Source organism: Pezoporus wallicus, unplaced genomic scaffold (genome assembly GCF_028554395.1).
Source record: "Pezoporus wallicus isolate ANWC-B61680 ecotype Strahan unplaced genomic scaffold, APGP_CSIRO_Pwel_v1 scaffold_6446, whole genome shotgun sequence".
NCBI classification, from domain to species: domain Eukaryota; kingdom Metazoa; phylum Chordata; class Aves; order Psittaciformes; family Psittacidae; genus Pezoporus; species Pezoporus wallicus.
Window position 1 is genome coordinate 3829818 of NW_026636264.1, and position 6214 is coordinate 3836031.

Below are 6214 nucleotides of genomic sequence, written 5' to 3' on the forward strand. Positions count from 1 at the left end.
CTCTAACTGTACCCTTTCCTAAGCAGTGCTTCATCTTTCTTTCTGTATATGTGTGCCTTTAAATGGGAATTACAGAAGTATGGAAGTATATCCATTATGGAATGTATATCCAGTATATCCATTAAGGAAAAACAGAATATTTTTTTCAGATGTTGTTGGGGTTTTTTATTTGTTTGTTTGTTTGGGCTTATTTATTCTGGTTTTTGTTTCAGTTTGTTTGGTTTTGGGGTTTGCTTTGTTTTTTGCTTTTTTTTAAAGTTTATATTTTTGTTGTCTTTGTTGAAGTATGTTTCAACACAGGAGGCACCTTTCATCTTGGTTTAATTAATTCATAGTGATGGCCCCAGCTGTACTAATTCAAAGCCATTATCATGCTTCTTGGTTGTTTGGATAATACGGAATAGCTGGATGCATTGCCCAAGGAAGCTGTGGCTGCCCCCTCCATCCCTGGCAGTCTTCAAGGCCAGGTTGGATGGGGCTTGGAGCAACCTGGTCTAGTGGAAGGTGTCCCTGCCTGTGGCAGGGGGTTGGAATTGGATGAGCTTTAAGGTCACTTCCAACCCAAACCATTTGATGATTCTAAGATTGTGGCTGGATGCATAAACTGGCATGTCCCCACAGTAGGAGAAATATGGGAAGTGAATAATTCTCAGGTATAAGCCTAGTCCAACCACCCTAAGTTCAAAATAAGAAGAGAATATGGCACTTGGGACTGGTTCAATAGCCAAATAAAGAATTTTAGCATTTATAGCTAAAATCTGAAAGAGTCCCCTTGCAGTGGAATTATGAAGACGTGCAAACCCAGAGAAAATGGTATTATTTATAGCAGTGTCACAGGTGGAACAGATTAACTGAGATCATAGCCACATCATTTGAAAAAGCAGTAGGAGATCTACATTTCAAATGACAGTTTCTTTCTGCTTTTTCTCAGCTTCGTTTCAGCAGGGCTAAATTCCTGGTTTTAGGCTGATTTGCACAGATGCATTATCTGGCAGAATATAATACAGACTCCTGAAAGAATCTGGTTTCTGTAGTTGGTTGACATAATTCACAGCGTATTTAAGGCAGTAAGATTTTGGAGCAGAGGGGAAACAGAAGAAAAGATGGAAAGCAGAAGAAATGATGCCAAGGTCATTTCAAGATCACTTAAGTCATTGGAAGTAGGTGCATTGGTTTCTATAGCATTTGGGTTGGGCCTATAGGAGATAGGAGACAGTTTACTAGAGCCCTGGGCACTGGAGTGAGTTTGGCTCTGTAGTTTATTACATCTAGTGGGATTACAGCAAGAATGAATTTAGCAGAATCCCCAGCCTCTCAAACAACTCCTTGACATGCTGTCCCTTTTCTCCTTGTATTTTGCTATTCCTTCTCTGCACCCCGATTTTGGAGCATGTGGAGTAAGAGACCTTTTAGGTGAGACTGGGACAGGGTAGTGGGGGGAGCTGATGTGGTTAACGTGCTGTGGGAAAGGAGGGTAGGACATGGGAGGAGAGGTGACAACAGGAAAAGTTTACCTCGGACTCCTCTGTGTGAGAGCTGCAGGCACTATGAACTTCTCCTGATGTTCCCTGCACCTGTGAAAAGAGTGGAAGAGAGAATTTCTTCAGGCCTTTTGGACCCATGAGTATTGCTAAGCCCTTGATAAATGAAACTCTGCAGAGGCTACTCCAGCTTCTTTAGCGAGATAGCAAAAGACAAGACATGACATAACTGTCCAGCGCTCAGAGCAGGGCTCAGTTTGAGATTACAAAATCTGAATATGGGGGACTGACAGCATTAGTCCTAAGGATCCCATTGTGGTTACTGGCATCCCAGCTGAGATATGCCTGGGGTGGAGAGAGCTGCTCAGCAGCCAGGCATTAGAGACGTGTGTGCCTGGTTGGGTGCCTGCACATAGTATCACCTAAGCTGCCTGGCCTCCACCAGGCCAGAGTCATGGGGTGTTTGCCAGCCACATTTGGACGTCTTGGGTGACCTGTGGCATCCCAAACAGTACTAAATCCTTGTGTGTGGAAAACTGAGTCAACCAGTAGGTAAATATGTTAGGGTGAACTGAATTAATTCGCTGGCATCTGCTGGTTGTACTTCCTCAGGATTCAATCAATTTGTCCGCACATAGGTGCTGATCAACATGTCTTTGAGTATCCAAGACATCCACGTGGACTGGTACATGTGGCAATTATGGATCAGAACTTTTGCTCAGGCAAAACAATGTTCAGGGTTGTTGGCAGTGCTGGTGAAGAGTGTAAATTCACAGTGAATAATTATTTAATATTACGTAGTCATGCTAAGATATTGCACTCATTTCCCAGGAACTAATCTCTAACCACAGAGAATGATAAATTGACTGACATCCATTGATTTGTTTGTGGCAGTGTTTAAAAAGAAGTTATTAAAGTACTATTGTGATCAACACACCTTCACTGATTATATATTTGATCTATCTCGCTAGGCTGATTTCCCTCTATACTAATAACTCTGAAACTTTGCTTCCTCTAACAAAGAGTTATTTCTAAATCCAGTATTTCCATTACACAGTTAATTCCATCTGGTTTTGCACATGTGCTGGTTAAGGCTGAAAAGTCAGTGTTGGTAACATAGTATTATGTGAACTGCCAAATATAGATGAGGTGCCCAAAACTGCTGACTGGTTAGTGGCAGACTCTCCTCATACACTGCAAACATACAGGAGAAATCGATGTCACCAGGGAGCAGTGTGACCTGGGACATTTTCTTCACAGCTCTGAGATCTCCTCTATGGGGTATGTAGCTGTGGAGCATTGAAGCCATGGCAGGCAGACTTCACCTAACTTCAGTCATCTTGAAGTAAGGTCCAGGCTAAGTTTATAAAATAGGCTCCATCAATGGCCAGAGAGGCAGAGAAAGACATTTCAAAGGGTGATTCACTTTCCTTAGTGACTAGAGAGGGAACTTAATCATTAACCGAGGCTGGATACCTAACTTTTAGACAGCTGAAGTTATGTGACATGAATACCTCCAAAGTCCAAAATGTGTAGGAACATTTGCAACAGCTCTGGAGCCTTTTGCTCTGTACTTTGAAAATTGCTGCATCTGCTGCGATTTTAAGTAAAGGTCTATTGTCAGTAAAATTGAGGTGTCAGTAATAAGCCTGACATTTAAAATTGTGTTAATGAATTGAAAGACCTAGAGAGACCATTTAAAATTACATGCTTTTCTATCCATGCACTGAGCAGCTAATGCCGGTCTGGTTACTAATTTCTGTGTAGTTTAGCAGGGTACTTAGCCTATTATCTTACTCATTTCCTCTTGAGCAGAACTCAAGACTGACAAGTACTACTGTGCATATTGTTATCAATCACTGCCACTCTTTCTGCAGTTGCCTTAATTGTACTCCATTACTTGTACCAATATCTTGTATTCCAGGACTTTAAATAAATGGTCTTAGTTTTAAAGGTGCTAGTGAAGAAACTACTTCAGACTTTTGCATCTCTAGAGACTGTTTAATAGTGAAAACAGATTGCCAAATGAAGAAAGCTTACACTTTCGTCTTCTGATACTAACTTTGCTCTAAGTGTGATTTTAACATTGATATCCCATCCAATGATTGGATGTGTTTTGGATCATCACCTCTGATTTTAGAGTGAAGTTTGAATCTCCTAAGAGGACCTTGTATTTCAGTCATATGAGTCTATAGCTTCTTTCTGATGGATTTAAGAATCTTAATTTTCTACTTCGGGTTCCCTTTACAAATTCAGGGTCATTGGTTTAAATAAGAAAACAGAGAAAGTACTAAGAAATGGGCAATTGTTACCAACTGTGCTCTACATTTCGTTATGGTTACAAAGCATTTTTTGAGTCTTTGGAATGATCAAATACTAAAATGAAAACCTTGACTAGTACCTTTCAAAGCTGACAAACTGAGACATCTTATTTAAGTACGCACCTTGACACCCTGACTAAAATTGCTGGATTCGACAAATGTGCCAACTCCCAACCTCTAAACATCAATTCTTTCATTCAGTTGAATTAAAAATCCAGAAACACTGACCGCTAAATGTGCCAATATTATGTTTAGGAAGAAAAAGGCACATTTCTTCCTTCCTCTGCCATTTTTTTCTATCAGATTAATGAGCATTCTTGGCTTAGGTAGAGATTTTTTGTACAAGTTTTTTTTTGACCTTGAATATTAAAGTTGGCTTTGGCAAGAAATACCTGTAAGAAAGCAGATATACATATTTGGGATTTCAAGAGATTTTTAATTTTTATGTTTGTCCCTTTTATCTGGTGCCAAGAAGTGCTTTATTGCAGAATTATTTCTCAACTCCTTTCCAGTGAATATGTAAAATCCTACCTATGGCAGAGAACAATCTCTGTTTTGATAGGTATGTTTGCAATATCTTCTGCCCATTTCCTCCCCACATCCCAACTGTAGTGGCATAATTTTGCACAATAAAAGCAATTCCAGTTTTCTAAATGGCACGTAAAGAAGTCTGATTATCTCAAAACAGGGGGCTTGTCTTCACAATCTGTGTGTTATCAAGTCCAGAGAATAGAGTTGTGATATTGATTAAGGTTGCTTACGATATAATTCAATATCCAGGGCTTAAGATTTTCTTCAATGAGATGAAGAAGAAACCCACCACCCATCACTCAAAAAAATCTCTCTTAAACAGAAGTACCTGTTGGGTACTTGGGAAAGACATATAGCCTATTATTTAGTATTCTTATTTTGATGTGTAAGTCTGGCATGTGAGGACCAGCCTCTGCATCGCCTGGAGGTGATGAGTGCCTGGCTAGCAGGCACCAACCAGAGACACTCCCGCAGCTTTTTTGTTATCAGAGACTTTGATCATGGGGATGAACTTCCCAAATTCAGAACATCCTGGCAGCATCTTGACAAGATCATGGGCCTGTCTGCCCGTTAGGTCCAAGTTATGTTTTTTCTACTAATTTTCACAATGTCTTACAGTAATTGGGCCTCTTCCCTTCTCTCCCCTGTAATTTCTTTCATTAAATAACAAAGTCTGTAGCTGTCTGCTTGAAGAAAACCCCTTCCCTGCTTCTGAAGTCAAACAGACACTACTTTTGGGATAACTTTCCAGTGTAAAACCCTAGTTTGAAGAAGCCTATGATTCACAGGACATATAAATGCTACCCACTGTTCACCACTGTGGGACTTGGCTCCGCCGTCTTTTGTGATGCCTCAGAAAATCTGCCGCCATTTCAAGTTTTACCTTCTGCTCAAAATGGCCAACCAGACAAGGACTGCTGTGGCCGCAGAGACCGTGTAGTAGGGGACTAAAAAATCCTACTGGGACAATGCCTTATTTGGAGATTCATTAAGAACAATCGACCACACTGCAATGCCAGCCATGAATGCCCCCTCCCCCTTGCAATGGTGACTGGCATAATATGGCTCATGCGGGATGACTCAGTGAAATTGCAACTACAAAAGAGCATCACTGAAGAAACCATGTGTGCACCCACTGCCAACTGCTGAGGACCATCAACAGATCCATGGGACACTGCAGGATCCAGAGTGGTGACTATTCCTACTTCTAACTTCTTTCTCCTCCTCTTTCTCTCTCTCCGTACGTTAGATAATTACCCTGAGGATTGTAAGTAATAAAACAATAAAGGGTTAGGTTACTGTTACCGTGGCTCAATTGTGCTTTGTCTGAACTCAGGGATCTCAAATCTATTTCTTCATCCATCAGGATTCTTGGGAAGTGGTGTATTCTATCCACAGGCAGGTAGAGCACACCAATAAAACCATAGGTGGGCTCCACTTGGGGCTGACTGCATTGTGTTAACTGTGGGTCGCTGTCAAGGGCCAGGGGTTGGGCAACCATTGAAGCCGTGTGCTAGCAAAAACCAAGTTGGAACCTGACAACCACCTCTCTCTGTTACACAGACTCTCAAATCTGATTGATAAACACTTCTAGGGCTTTGTCATATTCTCTTTGTTCAGGTATGTGAACAGTCTTCTGTAGGGTAACATGTAATTGTTATAGTTTGACTTCCATTGTACTGCAGATTTAAATCAGTTTAAGACAGTTTAATGGCAGAAGGGCAGCAAGCTGCCAGAGGGGGAAATTATCCTATTAGATCTCTTCTGCCCAGTGAAGACTCTGTACCCACTTGCACTGGATATACTCCTTTAGGATTGCCATGGAGAATCTCTCCCCATGGATGGGAAGAGGCAAGTGGAAGATACTTTAGTTCTCAAATA

General features: G+C 41.1%; 1 long non-coding RNA gene across 1 annotated transcript; it reads right to left on the reverse strand.

Moving 5' to 3' along the window:
* Positions 1–1249: 1249 nt before the first annotated feature.
* LOC130594057 (uncharacterized) lies at positions 1250–5550 on the reverse strand. Its single transcript, XR_008970966.1, has 3 exons — positions 5470–5550; positions 1515–1574; positions 1250–1419 (listed from the first exon to the last, which is right to left on the reverse strand). It is a non-coding gene; the product is annotated as an uncharacterized LOC130594057 (long non-coding RNA).
* Between the last annotated feature and the right edge of the window lie 664 nt (positions 5551–6214).